This window comes from Phyllobates terribilis, unplaced genomic scaffold (genome assembly GCF_046119375.1).
Source record: "Phyllobates terribilis strain yellow unplaced genomic scaffold, ASM4611937v1 Scaffold_2__4_contigs__length_985480577, whole genome shotgun sequence".
In the NCBI taxonomy this organism is placed as follows: domain Eukaryota; kingdom Metazoa; phylum Chordata; class Amphibia; order Anura; family Dendrobatidae; genus Phyllobates; species Phyllobates terribilis.
Window position 1 is genome coordinate 174830692 of NW_027362762.1, and position 20162 is coordinate 174850853.

General features: G+C 43.9%; 1 protein-coding gene across 3 annotated transcripts in view; it reads right to left on the reverse strand.

The window, feature by feature from the left end:
* KIF5A (kinesin family member 5A) overlaps positions 1 to 20162 on the reverse strand; it is a 150811-nt gene that overhangs the window by 119660 nt on the left and 10989 nt on the right. The window lies entirely within an intron of this gene.

The window sequence follows — 20162 nt, forward strand, 5'->3', positions numbered from 1 at the left end:
CTGCTGTAAGTGGTTAAAACAGAACGCATGAGACTGGATTCTGTAAATTGAGAAGTTTAGTGTCCTTTCAAAACACTAATAAAATAAAATTTCTTCAAAGAACACAACCTGCTACAGAAGTCTCAAGGTTATACAAATTAATTGCCGCAGGCACATTAACCGCTCCTCCAAATATACCGTATCAAAAATATACGGGAACAAATCCATCAATACATCATACCGCTGGGTTTAGAACAAGTGCCAGAATGTGCATTATGCTATTGTGGCACCCCAGGGGTCTGGTTTCCACAGTAACAACAATGTTATGTCTGAGAGCAGGTGGGAGGTCTCTTCGTCAGGAATCCTATGCATGCCACACCTCCTGCCCAGTCCTGGGAGGGGAAGAACTTCCCCTATATAAACCTAGGGCTAAGGCAGGGTTAGAGAGTTCAGAGGGAGAGTTCAGCCAGGAGGGCTGACAGGGAGCTGTGGCTCCGGCTGGGCCCAGCTCCTGGGCCATGCCAGAAGTAGAGAAGAGAAGCAGCATAGGAAGAAACAACAGGAGCTCTGTGGGAGCAGTGTTACAAAGAGTCAGGGGCTGGCAGCTGCAGAGCTCGCCCTGACTGAGAAGATTTCTTACCGGACCCGGAGTCCGAGGCTGTGGGGACTAACTCCTACCCAGCAGCAGAATCCGTCAGGCAGGGGATTTCAGGTCCTCTGGCCAAGAAACCCGAAGGCACGGTCACACGCATGGGACCAGCACCGCCGTCGTGGAGCGGAAGCTACTAGAAGGCCCCGAGTCACCGGCCATACGGGTGAGCACCACACGGTACACTCAGGGATGTGGGCTACTTATACTCGCTTCTAGCAAGGTAGCCAGAAGAGTATCGTTAGTTTGGGAGGCCTACAACTCCGCCTGGCCAGGGGAGATCCCATCTGCTCAAGGACTGACCAGGCCTCAACCGCTAGCCAGTACTCCGGGAGGGTCTATCTTTGTCATCAGTAAAGACCCTGAACTACACCGCATCGTCTCTGAGTGGTTCCTGCTACCCCCATCATCCACGTCGGCTGCCCTGAGGCCATACCCCTCCCGTTGGGGGTTATACTATCACGCTGCACAATCCTACCACCGGCCTCAGCGGTCTGCCCTGCAGCGGCAGCTCCATAGCTGCATTCAACGGGTGGCGTAGTCGTCCATCATCTACCGCTGATACAGCGCCACTTAGTCTGACTCCCTGGGCACGGACCGGATCCCCGCCACGAGACTACAACCCTCAACAGATCCGGCTCCGGGTAAGCTCCCGCGTGCGCAACGCAGCGCGACACAGGCCCAGGGGTGCGTCAACTTTTGGCGTAGTCGGCAGGATCTCGTGCCCGCAACCACCGGGTACTGCGTGCCTGAAAAAGACTGTTCAAACTTACCTGTGGTGAAGATTCCCGCCATCCGGCGCCATCTTCCGCTTCCTTCCCGCCATCGGTGGAGTTTTCCCGCCATCCGGCGCCATCTTCAGCCTTCTTCCCGCCACACGTGGAGTTTTCCCGCCATTGGACGCCATCTTGAGGACGCCGCGCGGGAAGAAGAGGGGCGTGGACTCCGAAAGCGCGCGAGAACTGAAGCCCCGCCTCACGTCCGGACGTTGCGTAAGGTCCTGGAAGGAGCCCAGCAGACGCCGATGTCACAGGAGCGCGACGGAAGGTCCTCAACCCTGACGATTCACTGCGGAGCCGCGGCCTACGGAAGAGGATCATCGCAAGGTAGGCCACGGTCCACTAGGGGGGAGAAGGATGCCGGATACGGAGGAGAGCTTCACCGCTTCAACCCCCGCCAGCGCCACCGCTGTTGCGGTCATGCCTTTCACCATGCCCTATATCCGGGGGCAGCCTGGCTACCCCAGTACTCAGGGGAGTCACATACCCTGCATGACTTTAGAGAAAAGCTGGATAGCCTCTTCTAGGTGTACCCCCTCACAGAGGAGCAAAAAGTGAGCATCCTGGTGGCCCAATTAACCGGGGCAGCCCAAAGGGAGGTAAAGTCCTGGCCACCTGGGAGGAGGACTGTCGCAGAGATACTAACCCAGCTAACCGAGGAGGAGCTGCAGTACTACCAATACGAGGAAAGCCAAGAGGACCCGGACGGGTCTGAGGACTACCCTCAGGAGGGAGCACAAAGAGGACATAGCTACTGAAGGGAAGTAGCGTGAATAAAGAGCTGTAAATAGTTACCCGTAAGGGTACAAGGACTGCTGCTAATTAAAATATGGTCCCCGTTGGGATTAGTGAATTGTTCCCCATGTGCCCCTATCTTAAACCAGGCTGAGGACTGTGAGCAGCCATTCCTTATCCCCACTGGCCGAGGACTGAGAGCGGCCATATCCTGTAAATAATTATGTGTTTCTAGTAATTTATGGGAGTCTTTGGTGGATTTACCGGGAATCCTTTGTGTATAGTTGGAGCGTAACCCAGGACGGACTAAAGACTGTTAAGGACTCGGGGCAGGACAGACCCCTACCTGGTTACGTCTCCCTGTTTTGGTGAAATGGACACCTTGCTTTTCTTCAAAGACTGCACCCGGTTGCGGACACTCCGTAACCATCTTAATGTGTTTTTCTTATTGTATTATTATTGTTTATACCTTGTTATGTTTTTCTAAAAATATGTTTAGTCCCGGAGTACTAAATTTCACTAGGGGGGAATGTGGCACCCCAGGGGTCTGGTTTCCACAGTAACAACAATGTTATGTCTGAGAGCAGGTGGGAGGTCTCTTGGTCAGGAATCCTATGCATGCCACACCTCCTGCCCAGTCCTGGGAGGGGAAGAACTTCCCCTATATAAACCTAGGGCTGAGGCAGGGTTAGAGAGTTCAGAGGGAGAGTTCAGCCAGGAGGGCTGACAGGGAGCTGTGGCTCCGGCTGGGCCCAGCTCCTGGGCCATGCCAGAAGTAGAGAAGAGAAGCAGCATAGGAAGAAACAACAGGAGCTCTGTGGGAGCAGTGTTACAAAGAGTCAGGGGCTGGCAGCTGCAGCGCTCGCCCTGACTGAGAAGATTTCTTACCGGACCCGGAGTCCGAGGCTGTGGGGACTAACTCCTACCCAGCAGCAGAATCCGTCAGGCAGGGGATTTCAGGTCCCTGGCCAAGAAACCCGAAGGCACGGTCACACGCATGGGACCAGCACCGCCGTCGTGGAGCGGAAGCTACTAGAAGGCCCCGAGTCACCGGCCATACGGGTGAGCACCACACGGTACACTCAGGGACGTGGGCTACTTATACTCGCTTCTAGCAAGGTAGCCAGAAGAGTATCGTTAGTTTGGGAGGCCTACAACTCCGCCTGGCCAGGGGAGATCCCATCTGCTCAAGGACTGACCAGGCCTCAACCGCTAGCCAGTACTCCGGGAGGGTCTATCTTTGTCATCAGTAAAGACCCTGAACTACACCGCATCGTCTCTGAGTGGTTCCTGCTACCCCCATCATCCACGTCGGCTGCCCTGAGGCCATACCCCTCCCGTTGGGGGTTATACTATCACGCTGCACAATCCTACCACCGGCCTCAGCGGTCTGCCCTGCAGCGGCAGCTCCATAGCTGAATTCAACGGGTGGCGTAGTCGTCCATCATCTACCGCTGATACAGCGCCACTTAGTCTGACTCCCTGGGCACGGACCGGATCACCGCCACGAGACTACAACCCTCAACAGATCCGGCTCCGGGTAAGCTCCCGCGTGCGCAACGCAGCGCGACACAGGCCCTGGGGCGCGTCACTATCGGTTTGTTTGCATCTAGCAGGATAATGAGCTTTTTTTCCCTATTGTTTTTTTAACACCAGCCTGGTTATGGGCTTTATAGCTTGTTTTTAGTCTATCGCCCACTTCTTATTGACTTTAAAATGACCTGAATTTAGTAATTACTTAATGTCCCCTTTAAGTAACAATTCTTATGCAGCTTTTTCTAGAACTCTGATTTACTTTGTTATTCCTCATAGAAATAGAATAATAAAAATTGTCATTGGGCTTGTCACCAGATTTTCCCAAACTACAGTCACCACTTTAAATGCATTTTTTATATCAAGCTGTATATAAGTCTCAGAGGCCCTCTGCATAGCCCAAAAATTACCTTTTATTATCTCTTCACTGACTGCGCTGGATCTTATGATAAAATTTAACTTTTAATAATATATTTAAATAACAAAACAATTAATCCACCGTACTTGTGTGCAGTCTATCCAGAGTGTGCCTGCTGTAGCAGGACACACCATGGACATAAATAGACCCAAAAGGGACAGTTAAATGTCCAGAATCAGCTCATAATACATAGAGGTGCTAAACTCACTATCACCATCTATCCCCAGCTGAAGAGAGAGGGCATAGAGAAAAGGGGGAAATGGAAGGGAGAGGGGAGACCCCCTTCCTAAAGTGCAACCAATCAGAAATTGCACGATAGCCCTTTTGCCTAAAGTAGAAACTTTAATCAAAGATCTCTATGCATTAATATTATAGCCCTCCTCCATAAAGAGCACCCAGAGATTTTCTGCAGGTAACTCCCCCAGATAATCCAGTCTATAGCATAGGTTACTGCCTGGAAATTATATTCTAGCTCCTATATTTTCACTGCTTTCAGTGAATTTATTCTTTTTGGTGGTGAAAAATCAGTGAGCTGAGAGGTCCTGCTTCAGTGACTACTTTTATTATCTCTCCCTGCATGGCTGGCAAGGGCTCTTTGGCCTTTCCCGGCACATTCACATTACATTACTTTGCGTTGCCCCAAAAGGTCAGAGAGAAGAACGCCTGTTCAGGAGCGCGACATTGTGAGGATGATGTAGGACGCGTCATCTACATGAAGCAGGGCAAGAGGACGGCGATTGCGAGGAAGTAAGATCAGCGACGCTCCTCGGACCCGACCACGCCGCATGTTCAAGAAATTTCAGAAATCTCATTCGTTTTGCTGGTACTGTAAAACGCTGCATTTTTCCGCGTCGAGGAAGTACAGACAAAACGCAGCAAAAGTGCAATGTGTGAACAAGCTCTTAAAGTGACAGCTCCGTCAAACTAACAGGGTTTTCTTACAATAATGTCAAGGCAGAGCTTGACAAATCTCAAGAGTCATGTAACCAATTGGCTTAGAAATGTGGCCTATCATTTTGCATTATTTTCCATTGTTGCCAAGGGGAATCCTTATTGCCAGGCCAGTAAAAACACTTTCTGCAAAATTTTTAAAAGTAATTTATTCACTTTTTTAATAGTATATGGTATAAAACATTGATTATTGGGTACAATTCCTGGGAGCCCCATCAATCCTGTGAAGGGTAACATTTTAGTTACATGAGCCAACAGACAGGCATTCATGACCTATACCATCATATGACAACATAGTCATAAAACATTAGGTTAGAACAGGGTTCCCCAACTCCAGTCCTCAAGGCCCACCAACAGGTCATGTGTTCCGGGTTTCCTTAGTATTACACAGGTGATGGAATTATTTCTTGTGCAGGTGATATAATTATCACCTGTGCAATACTAAGGAAATCCTGAAAACATGACTTGTTGGTGGGCCTTGAGGACTGGAGTTGGGGAACCCTGGGTTAGAAAACTAGTTAGATGCCTTCACTGACCTGCCTCATATTTTACATAATGCATCTAGTAGTGCGGGGCTAGGTAAAATAGGAGGCAGGTCAGTGAAGGCACAGTGAGCTGTCATAAGAGCATACAGATGAATATGTAAGCAGAGCACCCAATAGAGCGCCCCCAACAGGCCATCCCGAAGCACGAGCATATCATTATCTCCAAACTGAAAGTAAAGATTACACAAGAACCACAGGACGGATTTCATTAACCAAGGTGGCATATTAATCAGTGTAATGGCGCCCACCTGACAGTGTATGTAGATTACTGAGCACAATCCTGCTGACAGGTGCGCTTTAAATTAACAGGAGACTGCAAGAGGGGTTCCGCCTATTTTTGCTCTCAGTTCACATTCTGAGAGCTTGTGCAAGGTGAGTTTTTTTACATCTATTCACCTGGTGTTGAAGTGGTGTGGCGGCCGTTGTAGCTGCAGTGCTGTGTTAGTGGGGCGGTGCGGCCTGGAGTCGTGAGGACTCGGTCTTGCAACATGGGTGCTGTGAGGTACGAGACCACCCGCCCTGCTGGTGCATTGTTGCTGTGATGGCGGTTGGCGCACAGCCATCAGGCTAGGGACCCACTAAGAGGTTCTCCGTGACGTGGCAATAGGCTTCATACAGTCTGATCAGAATGTTAAACTAAGAATCTCATGTTCAGTTTGTAAATTTTTGCCAAGAGGCATTAAACCAAAGTATGAATATTTGGATGTGCGGTCCATGTCTTTTTCTACAGTTCTGATTCTCCCCATTGAGGCTCACAATCTAGATTCCCTATCAGTATGTCTTTGGAGTGTGGGAGGAAACCGGAGAACCCGGAGGAAACCCACGCAAACACAGGGAGAACATACAAACTCCTTGCAGATGTCGTCTCTTGGTGGGATTTGAACCCAGGACTCCAGCGCTGCTGTGAGCCACTGATCTACTATTGTGCCCATATTAGTTAATGGTAATATCACAATGCAGTGCCCGCAAAACCGTATCTGCTAGAGATGAGTCTATTTTGATGTGCCACCCACAGATAGACATCGACAAATATTTGACCGCCTCCAGGTCTCTTAGATGGTGAGTCAATCCATGCATTAGGTGAGCATTTTACACCTTTCACGGAGAGAAAGCAATCGAGCTGTAAATAATGATTCTTTCAAGGGCAAACTGACAGAGAGAAGTTCTCTGGGCTTAAGAAAAAAACATTGTACTGCTAAAAAAAAAAAAAATACCGCCACACTGAGCAAACCGTGCTGTATCAGACAAGGATGCATTAGAAACCCCAGGAGACCTGAGGAAACCTGCTATACAATCTATTATGGGAGAGTTCGGTGACTGGTATACCGCCACCAGTTTAGTTTTATTAGGGTCTCTGATCAGAACTCCCGGAATGTCGTAATGTTCGTGGTCATCATAATTTCCCTTTTTCATTGCTATTCTGATATATGCATAGTAAGTACCGTAATAACTTTTATTTTCAACATTTTTTTATATTTTTTTTCCTACAATTTATCAGCCACTAAAGATTTAACATAAAAATGTGCTCTACTATCTTCATCATTCCCCCCATGCAATCCGTATGTCCCATTCATATGGATGTGATTAACGCTTGATTCACGGTGCACAGCTGGGTGCTCGGCTGATGGTGTCCATGAACAATTACTTCAGCTAATGCAATTACTATTCTCCTCCGTATGGCACTGAATGCGCAGCATCAGGATCAGGAACGTGATTCTTCTCTGCAACATACCAGCACACCGACCGAGTATTTTATTAGTAGATACCATCATGCGTGAATACAGATTTTAATTACTTGAGACCCTGTATTATATAACTGTCAACTAATTCTAAAGATAACATTTTATCTTCATAATCCCCCCTGGCAGCCTCAAACACACAACACGCTGGCAGCAAAAAAGGGAAATGGGAGCACAACTGAAGCGTTCACTGCAATGAGTCATTACAGACCGCTCCGTGCAGTGTACGACGCTGCGCATCATGTACAGGCGGCTAGAACAGAGCACATCCAGAAAAAGGCCGAACAGACAGCCATGGCCGAAAGTGTTGGCACCTTTGAAATTGTTCCAGAAAAAGAAGTATTTCTCCTAGAAAATTATTGCAATTACACACGTTTATTTCCTTTGTGTGTATTGGAACAACACAAAAAAACTGAAAAAAAGGAAAATTGGACATAATTTCACACAAAAAAAAAAACAAAATGGGCCAAACAAAATTATTGGCACCCTTAACTTAATATTTGGTTGCACACTCTTTTGAATAAATAACTATAATCAATCGCTTCCTATAACCATCAGCAAGCTTCTTACACCTCTCAACCGAATTTTGGACCACTCTTCTTTTGTAAACTGCTCCAGGTCTCTCATATGTGAAGGTGCCTTCTCCCAACAGCAATTTTAAAATCTCTCCACAGGTGTTCAATGGGATTTAGATCCGGACTCATTACTGGCCACTTCATAACTCTCCAGCGTTTTGTTTCCATCCATTTCTGGGTGCTTCTTGAAGTAGATTTGGAGTCATTGTCCTGCTGGAAGACCTATGACCTAGGAGGCAAACCATGGCTGTGGAGTCGGTAAGCCAAGCCTCCGATTCCTCAATTTCCCTGACTCCGACTCCTGACTCCATGACACTACTGAGCGTGTACACAAAGTGCAACACAGATTCATCTCAACTAAAAGCCGAGATCCTTAAATAAGGAACAGAACAGACATTTATAGGACATTTTACAACTTTCCCAAATTCTTATGAAAAAATTTACAGCACATTGTACATTGTACTACTGTACTCAATTTATTATATATTTTAGGAGTTGGTCCATTTTTACCGACTTCAACTCTGACTCCAACTCCACCAAAATTGACACCTACTCCACGACTCAGACTCCACTGCCCTGACGCAAACCCAGCTTTCTGACACTGGGCACTACAATGCGACCCAAAATCCTTTGGTAATCTTCAGATTTCATGATGCCTCACATACAGTCAAGGCAACCAGTGCCAGAGGCAGCACAACAACCTCAAAATATCTTTGAACTTCCACAATATTTGACTGTAGGGACTGCTTTCTTTGTAGGCCTCATTCTGTTTTCAGTAAACAGTAGAATTATGTCTTTACCAAAAAGCTCTATCTTGGTCTCATCTGTCCACAAAACACTTTCCCAGAAGGATTTTGGCTTACTCACATACATTTTGGCAAACTGCAATCTAGCTTTCTTATGTCTCTGTGTCAGCAGTGGGTTCCTCCTGAGTCTCCTGTCAGCGTTTCATTTCATTCAAATGTTGACGGATAGTTTGCGCTTACACTGATGCACTTGACTGGGGCTACTTATCCACCATCCGGACTATCCTGCATTGCAATTTGTCATAAATTTTTCTCTGCCGTCCTTGTCCAGGGAGACTAGCTACAGTGCCAGGGGATGTAAACTTCTTGATTATGTGGCGTACCATTGACAAATGAACATCAAGACCTCTGGAGATAGACTTGTAACCTTGAGATTGTTGATATTTTTCAACAATTTTGGTTCTAAAGTCCTCAGACAGTACTCTTCTCCTCTTTTTGAGTCAACTTCTCGCCTTTTTATCTGGTTTCAGGTGTGATTTTCATATTGCCCAGACCTGTTACTTGCCACAGGTGAGTTTGAACGAGCATCACATGCTTGGAACAAAGTTGTTTACCTGCAATTTTGGAAAGGTGCCAACAATTTTGTCCCGCTCATTTTTGAGGTTTTGTGCGAAATTATGTCCAATTTGCATTTTTTTCTGTTTTTTTTGTGTTGTTCCAATACACAAAAAGGAAATAGGCATGTGTATAACAAAACATGTGTAATTGTAATAATTGTCTGGGAGAAATACTTAATTTTCTGGAACAATTTCAAGGCGGCCAACACTTTTGGCCATGACTGTATATTAACCAGGCATGGACAGGAGTCTTAGGGTTCGCTTAAACTAGCGTATGAAAAATCAGTCCCATTCTCATTCAGGAAGTGGGATGATTTTTTTCCTCACTTGTCATCCGTGTGCTGTCCGTATACAATCTGTTTTTTTAATCAGCAGCTATTAATCTTTTACAGGACCATTTACAGTTTCCTATGCTACAGAATTGTAATGTATCCCTAAAAATCAGATGCCGTACAAATGGTCCGTATTGAATGCGATTTTCTTTTTTCTCATGCCAAATACAGCAGAGAAAAAATTTGCAGATCGGCACTGCCTCATTGAGTAACATTGGTCCGAGTGGAATCCGATTTTTTTCTTGTATTGCACTCGTCCCATTTATACGCTAGTGTGAGCGAACTCCTATAGAAATAATCATATACAAGCAGCAACTTACCTGCCTTCTCTAATACAGATCTTAAGGCCCAGTACACATAAGACGAATGTCAGCCAACTCACTGATATCGATGGATTTGGCTAACGGTCTAATGTGTATGGGGGCGCTGGCTGCCTTATTGTCGGGAGCGATGTTGATTGCACATATCCGATTTCAAATTGATGATCACATTGTTCTACCAGAGATACACCACCAACCAACATGTCAGCCAGTGGCATATCTCTGGGAGAACACAGGAGCAGTCAACCGAACAAGCGCTCCTGTGTATGGGACAGAGTGCCGAGATGTCTGTCGTGTGAATGATTCTCCAAAAGCTATCTAGTGGTATGGCCGGCTGTACCCTCAAGAAAAGAGTCCATCAGTTCATAAGGGAACAGTAAGTCAAAGGTGGACCAACAACTGAAAGAAAATCCCTTTAAATGCCTTATAATAATGATCATTATCGTTACTGTATGACCGGCAAACACTCTTCATGTCACATCCATTTTCATCCATCTGCTAAACACCTACCCCAAGATGAAGCTTAAAGGAGCACTCCGGTGAATTTTTCATTTGCCCTATAGTAAGGTATTATACGTGTATGGAAAGTACAGCGGCAGTTGAGCGGACAGTTCCGTGGCACTCTGGTCCTCTCTGGCACCACGTGACCCCATCTGTAACCTGCTGGATCAAAGGATGGAATTGGTGACTTTCAATGTAAGTCTATGAGACTCTCCAGCCTCAATCTGTGTCTCATAGACTTGCATTGAGAAAATTCAATAACTGACCTCCGCCCCTCACAGCAACTATGTGAATGTATATATTTTTAACTTGGGAAGGGGGGTATAAAAGGGCTAAAGTGTATTACCATGGCTGGTGTAAAGGTGGTTAATGTGTCACTGGCCTGAAGATCGCACTGAGGCTGGGTGACAGAAGCAATATGGTACGAATTTAATCAACGTTATAAGGGAAGGAGAAGTAATGCCTATAAACAATGGAGCATGTGCCAGGAGACTGAAAGAGATGCAGAAACGGCAAGGGAAAAACGGGCACATGACTAGACTAAGTATATGGATAAAACTGAATATTTGAATATGTATAAACTGAAGCTGGACAGTGAGTAACCTCTATAGGATCTGTGTGATGATGCCATGAATTCTGTATTGTACGCTTCTTGTAAACTCCACATAAAATACAAACATATTAAATTAAGTCAGAATGAAAAATCCTCCCTTACATAAGATTTAGCTATTTGCTCACGAGGCAAATTCTGTTTTCTGGAGAGCCATGACTACTGATAATTCATCATACCACCATTACAAGCTTAAAACTAGTACAGTAACATAGTGAGAATAAAAGCATCTTTTTTATTGTAAATGTCATATGCATATTGCATAACATATCATCTAACAGTAATATGGAATACAACAGAAAATCATTATGTTATTTCCATAGCAATTTTGATTCCTAAAACAATTTTTTCAAGGAATCTGTCAACATGTGTTTGCTATGGAATCTGACAGCAGCATGATGTAGGGACAGAGACCCTGATTACAGCGATATGTCACTTACTGGGGTGTGATTTGCAGTTTCAATACAGTTAGTGTTTTATCAGCAGGAGAGTGTCACTAAGAGACAAGATGCCTCATGCCTCCTAGTCCAACCACACCCCCAGCACCAATTAGCACCTCTCTGTCACTATAATTTACACAGAAAGCTGTGATGTGGGCGAGGATAAAAACTGATCTCTTTTAGGGTATGTGCACACGGTCAGGAATGGTTGCGGATTGGACGCAGCACACTTGCGCTGCATGCAATCTGTAGCGGCCAGATGTTAGAGCATAGTAGATGGGATTTCAAGAAATCCCATGGCAACTATGCGTTTCCATGCTCCTGCGGCTCACCCGCAGAGACGGACATGTGGAGCGTCTTCACAGATCGCAGCACGTCAATTTTGTCAAGAGAAATTCTATCAGTGCAATGTATAGATTGCGGTGAATCCGCATGTGTTCAATGAACACATGCGGATTCAACTGCGTGCGGTGCTTTGGAAACAGCATAGAGTATGCTGCGTTCAAAGCACTGACAGAAAGGATAGTGTGCACATACCTTTAGAGCTGCAACAGAAAAAAATGTGATTCTATTATAACTGTTTTCTCCCACACTCCAAAAACATACTGATAGGAAATTTAGATTGTGAACCCCAATGTAGACAGCAATGATGATGTCTGTAAAGCGCTGTGGAATATAATGGTGCTACATAAGCAAAGCATAAAAAGGAATAATAAACATGAAGTTACAGGAGGCCGGGGCTGCACTCACTTTCCTGCAGCGTCTATCATCTCTCCTGGAACAGGATGTCATCAGGAGGCAGCATTGCAGTTACTTACTACAGTTTCTTTCATCGCCACCCCCACTGAAGATATCCTGCATCCATGGTCATGGTGAAAGAATCCATGGGAGAGGTGATCGCACCCCCCTGATGAATTTTCATCAGGGGGCGGTGATAAAAGCAGTTTGTGACACCAGCACTACTGCCTGATGACGATTCGTTTCAGGGCGGTGCAAGAAGTTATGGGGAAACGCTGATGTCACTCCAATGTGTCTATTACCTCCCCCCGATAACGTCTTCTTCGCAGTTAGAAGATGCAGCTGCAGAGACAGAAGCAGAGTTGCTGTGCTCGCCTCTCTCATACATTCTATGCTCACGGATTTAGAACATTGTCAGAGGGCGGCGATGCAAGAAACTGTAGAAAGTAACTGCAGCACTGCCCCCAGATGACGTCCTGTTCCAGGAGGGGAGATAGACGCTGGGGGGTGTGAGTGCAGCCCTGGCCTCATGTGAAATCCTGTTTGAGACTCCGCTGAAACAAAATGTCACAGAAAGTGAAACATAAAACACAAATTTAGGGATTAGATAGAGAGAAGTGTAGGGTATTACATAATAAAGTTAGTTATAAAAGTCATTAGGGTGTAAAGATAGGTATTTTAAAAGGACATTTTAGATACCGGATCACTTTTTTAAGCAGTAACCCTAAGGACTCACTGCAAAGCTGCATTTACACTGCAAGATAATCGTGGACGAGTGCACTTAAACATGCTTGTTTCACAATTATCTTGCAGTGTAAGCAGGCTGCCGATCTCCCTATAAATGAGCAAAACACAATGATCTTTTGCGCAACACAAAAAAAATCATTGTTCTCTGCGGTGGCATTGCCGTGTAAGCAGGACTCTCACTGTCGAGAATGATGACTGCTCAGTGCGCATCCTTTACCCAGTCTGCCTTTATAAACAGGCTATTATACGACCACCAATTGGTAATGATTTACTGATCAGCAGTCATATCGCGCCGCCTGTCAGTGTAAACAGACCATAAAGTCACTGTGTTCTGTCAGCGGCAGTGGTATCTGTAGAATGATTGACCTACAAGAGAATATGACGTGTGACTTAGGCAATATATATCTACAGGTCCGTATTATTCATGTCATTGGAGCCATTTCAGGGGTTAGTTGTTCATGGTTATGACATCGGCCTATCTCCCCTGACAAAAAAAGAAAAAAGACCTATCACTTTCCATGTAATTTTTTTTTTACCTGATGTAAATGCCAATGTGCCCCTGAATCTGGTGTTGTTACACTTTTGATCCTGCACCTCTCTATTCCTGAGATATGGTGTTATGCATCTGTCTTGGCAGGGCTTCACCACCTTCCCCTATGGCCACTGCTCTCTGCTGTGTTCCACGTTGGGTTTTACAAATGGCCTGGCATACTCCCATGCCAAGGCCTATGTAAGATCCATTAAGACACACACCTGTGTCTTGGTTTTAAGACTCTTAGACTTGTTTGTATTCCTGTGCACCTCTATCTTTTCTGGCCTGCACCTGCCTGCTTTGTTTTGGACTTTCCCGCATCCTGTCTGTGGCTTCCAGTGTTTCAAGTCCTCGCTCCATGCATACCTTCCTTGCTGTTGCATCAACACTCGAGATTCGGGTGCCCACCCGGACCTGAGGTTTAGAGAAGCCACCTCACAAGGTGAACCTAACATATGGCCATCTGTTCCCTGTACAAAAATCTACTCTTTTTATCCAACTGGGCGTGGTCTTCATGAAGACGCCCACAAATAAAAGTTGAGGACCATGCCCATTTAGCTAAAAAGACTACAAACCCTGGCAAAAATTATGGAATCACCAGGCTCGGAGGATGTTCATTCAGTTGTTTAAGGTTGTTGAAAAAAAGCAGATCACAGACATGGCACAAAACTAAAGTCATTTCAAATGGCAACTTTAGGGTTTTAAGAAACACTAAAAGAAATCAAGATTAAAAATGTGGTACTCAGTAAGTGTAATTTTTTTCAGACCAAGCAGAGGGAAAAAATTATGGAATCACTCAATTCTGAGGAAAAAATTATGGAATCATGAAAAACAAACACACCACCTCTGGCTTTAATAACAGCAGAGCTGAGGCATGGACTTAATGAGTGACAAACAGTACTCTTCATCAATCTGGCTCCAACTTTCTCTGATTGCTGTTGCCAGATCAGCTTTGCAGGTTGGAGCCTTGTCATGGACCATTTTCTTCTACTTCCACCAAAGATTTTCAATTGGATTGAGATCCGGACTATTTTCAGGCCATGACATTGACCTCATGTGTCTTCTTTCAAGGAATGTTTTCACAGTTTTTGTTCTATGGCAGGATGCATTATCATCTTGAAAAATGATGTCATCATCCCCAAACATCCTTTCAATTGATGGGATAAGAAAACTGTCCAAAATATCAATGTAAACTTGGGCATTTATTGGAGATGTAATAACAGCCATCTCCCCAGTGCCTTTACCTAACATTCAGCCCCATATCATCAATGACTGTGGAAATTTGCATGTTCTCTTCATGCAGTCATTTTTATAAATCTCATTGGAACGGCACGAAACAAAAGTTCCAGCATCATCACCTTGCCCAATGCAGATTCGCAATTCATCACTGAATATGACTTTCATCCAGTCATCCACGGTCCACGATTGCTTTTCCTTAGCCCATTGTAACCTTGTTTTTTTCTGTTTAGGTGTTAATGACGGCTTATGTTTAGCTTTTCTGTATGTAAATCCCATTTCCTTTAGGTGGTTTCTTACAGTTCGGTCAAAGACATTGACTCCAGTTTCCTCCCATTCGTTCCTCATTTGTTTTGTTGTGCATTTCCTGTTTTGGAGACATATTGCTTTAAGTTTCCGGTCTTGACGCTTTGATGTTTTCCTTGGCCTACCAGTATGTTTGCCTTTAACAGCCTTCCCATGTTGTTTGTATTTGGTCCAGATTTTAGACATAGCTGACTGTGAACAACCAACATCTTTTGCAACATTGCGTGATGATTCACCTTCTTTTAAGAGTTTGATAATCCTCTTCTTTGTTTCAATTGGCATCTCTCGTGTTGGAGCCATGATTCATGTCAGTCCACTTGGTGCAACAGCTCTCCAAGGTATGATCGCTCCTTTTTAGATGCAGACTAACGAGCAGATCTAAATTGATGCAGGTGTTAGTTTTGGAAATGAAAATTTACAGGGTGATTCCATAATTTTTTCCCTCTGCTTGGTCTGAAAAAAATTACCCTTACTGAGTACCACATTTTTAATCTTGATTTCTTTTAGTGTTTCTTAAAGCCCTAAAGTTGCCATTTGAAATGACTTTAGTTTTGTGCCATGTCTGTGATCTGCTTTTTTTCAAGAACATTAAACAACTGAATGAACATCCTCCGAGCCTGGTGATTCCATAATTTTTGCCAGGGGTTGTAGATCTATGGTCCATACAGGGAACAGAGGGCCATATCTCAGGGATGGAGAAGCGACATTTACACCACAGGAAAAAAATTACATATTTAAAGCAAGTGACAGGTCAACTTCAAAAATTATAATGCTTGATCCTTCTTCCGTCAACATCATCTGTTGGGATTGGGAACTGGGATACACTCCTACACATAAATAGCAGAGTTCGGACCACCCTTCTCTTGTGTCGTGAGCTGTGAGTGAGCCTCATATATAATGTACTGTGGTTTATGCTATAACCTCTGTACACTGCTAAAATGCTATCAAATTCAATGGAAACGCATCCCCTATCTGTATTCAGCCCAGCTCTCAGAAATAGATTACACTGATGTATCTCTGACAGAGGAACCAAGGCGCCTTGGAAAGCAAGTCTTGTGAGGAAAGATAATTAATGTGATATGAGCGTGAAGCTGGAAATCTCAATATCTCGTAGAACATTACAGCCACTGAATTCTCATTCATCTCCCTGTAACTTGTTTATCCGGAGAACGGAGGGAGGAAACAAATAATATTTCACTTAATAACCAGATACAGATCAATTTTACATAATACATTTCTCATTTGCTACACATGAAGGTCAAAACAAATTGGCTGACAAATTGGTCCGAACCCTCAAGGCCAGATGCAGTTCTGCACCAACTTCTTGTGGCTCGTAATAGCTTCGATGGACTCTATCAGATGACATGATTTATGGGACAGATCTTCATGTGGACATAGTACATTCCACTCAACTATTAAAGGTCATAATATGCCTTGGCTTATTAGGGTAGTGCAATTATTGGGTTAAAATAAGATTTGTGCCCATAGGGATCAACCATTTTTACAAATGTACCCAAGTTAATCAAGAAGAAAAAAAGAAAAAAATCTTCCCCCTTAATAAGATTGATCAATCTATAATACAGTGGAAAAATCGCTTTTCATTAGTCATCTCATTATCATCACAGACAGGATTACAAAGACACATAACACCTCTATATACAATCAGGCTTGGACTGGCCCACAGGAGAGCAGGAAAATCCTCCGGTGGGCCACCACCCTCTTATATGAGCAGTGTTTGGCACAATATACCTGAACCTGCATTTAATAATCTACCCAGTTCATTGTTATATAAGTCTGTGATTGAGGATAATGTTAAATTTGCATGTAGCTGAAAAGTGGGGCCGTGGAGTTGGTAACTGGTGGGCCCTTGGCACCCCAGTACAACACTGTATACAATAAATGACACAAGATCATGATATGCAGATCAGATGATGGTCACAGCTCACCTTTAGCCAGTATCAGCAGGGAGAGATAATCATATAATAGCATAAAATAAAACTTTTAACAGTACAATTAAAAGAACCTAGAATAAAAACAACACACAAGGACCACCAACAGTATAACAATATAAAGTGCAAATGCTCAATAAACCAGTGCTTATATAAAAAGATTTGATCTCATCACTGTGCCATGATGATACACATTCATCCCGGCAGGATTGCAGGAGCAGATAAAGCAGGGATCGTTTCTATTATACCCTGTGGTGCCCCATATGCTGCTCTTGCCCTGACAAGGGTAGTACCCAAGTGTAGTATTGCCTCAACGGTACCCCAAGGTGAATATGGGGGTAAGGGTGCAAAAATATGACCACATTTCTATGGTGGGCACTACTTGCTAGACCGATTCCTGGGCTCCCTGCGACTGCAGGAACTCTATTTTTGCTTTCTTAGCCCCCATACACCTACAGTTTACATACTCCTCTGATGAGTCCTCTATACTGAGGAAAAAACGTGTAGGGAGGGTGACATTCTCTTTGGGGTACCATTGAGGCAACACTACACTTGAGTACTGCCCTTGTCAGGGCAGGAGCATCACATGGGGTACGACAGGGTATAATAGAAACGATCCCTGCTATATCTGCTCCTGCAATCCTGCCGGGATGAATGTGTCTCATCATGGCACAGTGATGAGATCAAATCTTTTTATATAAGCACTGGTTTATTGAGCACTTACACTTTATAATGTTATACTGTGGTGGTCCTTAGTGTTGCTTTTATTCTAGGTTCTTTTAATTGTACTATTATAAGTTCTCTTTTATGCTATTATATGACTATCTCTCCCTACTGATACTGGATATTATCAATTAAGAGTTTTATAGGTCTGTCATACTGTATCAGACCCTTGCTGGTTCTCTAACAGCTCACCTTTCCCCATGCACAGTCGCCTTTATACTGTCTCTGTAAATATGACCGCTGCAGCCAATCGCTGGTTGCAGTGGAAACGGATTGCTCACTGATGCGCAGCCAGTGTTTAGCTGCAGTGGACACCTACTCATCACAGTTGAAAGAAGAAACACAGAAAGCAGTATGGAACCCGGACATCATTAGAAGAGAGGAGACCGATATCAGGCAAGGTGCGCATGATTTTTTTGTGTGCCTGCTGTATAGTTATTGAAAAATTCTGAAGTAGAAAACCCCTTTAAGAAGCTAACACATTGGCGGTGTGATACTGTAAGTGAATAAGTGGAAACTGGTGCAGGACTATTTCTGGATCAAGGGCATTTGCTATATTACAATATCTGCACAAATCTGTCTGAAGTTGACTCAAAAGATAAACACTGAAAAGGAAATGTATAGTTAGAAAAATTGTTTAAATCACATTTTTATGTAAATAAAAACTGTAACATCTCTGAAAAAATATAGCTGTAAGATAATACAGGAACAACTAACGATAGTTGATGGTCATAGCTCACCTCCTCCCCCTCCCAGCACAATGACATCTATGTAGCTCACAAAGTTTGCCTGGAAAACTCTCCCATCTAAGTCAATGAGGATCTGTAGACACCAAGTCTCCATGTACATGTGGATACTGCCTCTGTAATCATGTGCAGAAAAACAAATCTGAAATAGAATATTTCTAAAGGATCAGAATATGCTTTACAATAAAAGCAGTATAAATATATGTGATATATTCCTTTTAAAGAGGACCTATCACTTACGTCATAAATACGTATTTTTTTTAACTAACTTGGTCACACTACTATAAATCCATGCCGGTTGCATGGATTTATATAGTGTGAACAAGTTGTCAAGCACTTTTCAAGTGATGCTAAAATCGCTTGGAAAAGCGCTTGATAACCCGCATGCAAAAACGCTTGACAAACGCTTCTACCTGGCGGGAAAAGCGCATGTAAAAACCGCATGCGTTTTTCCTGCCAGGGAGAAGCGGAAAAAATATGCAGCATTTCTGCATCGTGGGCACATAGCCTAATGGACATGCTGCGTATTTTTCCGCAATGATAATCTGCAGCAGAAATTTCCGCAACATGTGCACAGCACATGCGGATTATCATTGGGGACCATGGGGCACGTATTACCAAGAGTTTTTTAAGCGTTTTTGCTGCGGAAATTCTGCTGCAAAAACGCTTGAAAAACGCATAGTGGACACGCAGCCTTACGGTAAGTGACCAACTGGACTGAGCTCTGGCAATTCATGGGTAAAATGTATCAAATCTGTATTCAGTGAAGACAGATTTCCCCATTATTGATACAGGAGCTGAACGTTGGTGCTCATAAAATTCTATGGAGGGGAGGAGGGGCTGGAAGCAGAAAGACATTCTGCTGCAAGTTCTCCTGAAATGCCACTTACAGTATATGCTGCACATTAAGTACACTAAGGGTCCGATTCATTAACAATGGAGTTCTGCATGCCAGTCTTAATGAAGGCACCGCTGGAATAAGATGTCCCAACTTGCCGGGTGGGCTTAGCCCCGTTCTGCCTAATATTCCCCCCTTTTTGGCAGAGCTTGCTTGGAAGAGCATAAAAAAATGCAAAAGTCACAAAATTTTTGTGACATTTCAATGTGTCTTATATCAGAAAACTGACAAAAACACATTTATGAATCGGACTCTAATATTAAAATATGGCAGTCGCATTGATATTGGCTCGCTACATTCGTCAAAAACTGCAGTCCCTTAATAGACACGTCATAGAGGAAATATAGGTTAGATGTCCTCACTCACAGTCAGTGTCATGTATTCTGATTTCCTGTTGTTCTGACCCATTAAACTCGAACACTAGACATATTATTGGTTCTTACCCCTCCAGTTAGATGAATTAAGCCTTAAAAGTAATTAGCTTCAAGATTAATTTCTATCTATATTTTCATATTTTCCAGAACAACGGCTGGGATGAGTTATATTTACTGCATTCCTCTTCAATCAGAGGTTACTCCAAGGTTTTCTGTAATCCTACACTGCCTGTATATACAGTATCGACACATCCATGAAAAATCCACTGATCCATAAAATCTAGATGAATCCAATCTATAAAACTCAAACCCTGGTAACCTCTAAAGTTTAGAGTCTAAACAAACCTACCAGATGGAAATATAAAAATAAGTCCTTTAACTCTTTAGCATCGCAGTTATTTTTGGATGAGACTCTTTTGATAAGTTTTGTATTTTTTTTCTCTA